This window comes from Salvelinus namaycush, chromosome 36, assembly GCF_016432855.1.
Source record: "Salvelinus namaycush isolate Seneca chromosome 36, SaNama_1.0, whole genome shotgun sequence".
Classification (NCBI taxonomy): domain Eukaryota; kingdom Metazoa; phylum Chordata; class Actinopteri; order Salmoniformes; family Salmonidae; genus Salvelinus; species Salvelinus namaycush.
The window spans coordinates 25,503,165-25,504,090 of record NC_052342.1 but is presented as its reverse complement, the minus strand read 5'-3'; positions in this window follow the sequence as shown (position 1 = coordinate 25,504,090).

Genomic DNA, 926 nt, shown 5'->3' with positions numbered 1-926 from the left:
CGCCTTGTTGCCATCACTACGTTCTGTCTCACAACTAGGGAACAGTCGCCTTGTTGCCATCACTACGTTCTGTCTCCAAACTAGGGAACAGAGCCTTGTTGCCATCACTACGTTCTGTCTCAAACTAGGGAACAGACGCCTTTTGCATCACTACGTTTGTCTCACAACATGGAACAGATGCCTTGTTGCCATCACTACGTTCTGTAGGGAACAGACGCCATGTTGCCATCACTACGTTCTGTCTCACAACTAGGGAACAGACGCCTTGTTGCCATCACTACGTTCTGTCTCACAACTAGGGAACAGATGCCTTGTTGCCATCACTACGTTCTGTCTCACAACTAGGGAACAGATGCCTTGTTGCCATCACTACGTTCTGTAGGGAACAGACGCCATGTTGCCATCACTACGTTCTGTCTCACAACTAGGGAACAGACGCCTTGTTGCCATCACTACGTTCTGTCTCACAACTAGGAACAGATGCCTTGTTGCCATCACTACGTTCTGTCTCACACTAGGGAACAGATGCCTTGTTGCCATCACTACGTTCTGTAGGGAACAGACGCCATGTTGCCATCACTACGTTCTGTCTCACAACTAGGGAACAGACGCTTTGTTGCCATCACTACGTTCTGTCTCACAACTAGGGAACAGGCGCCTTTTTGCCATCACTACGTTCTGTCTCACACACTAGGGAACAGATGCCTTTGTTGCCATCACTACGTTCTGTCTCACAACTAGGAACAGATGCCTTGTTGCCATCACTACGTTCTGTACAACTAGGAAACAGACGCCTGTTTGTCATCACTACGTTCTGTCTCACAACTAGGGAACAGATGCCTTGTTGCCATCACTACGTTCTGTCTCACAACTAGGGAACAGACGCCTTGTTGCCATCACTACGTTCTGTCTCACAACTAGGAACA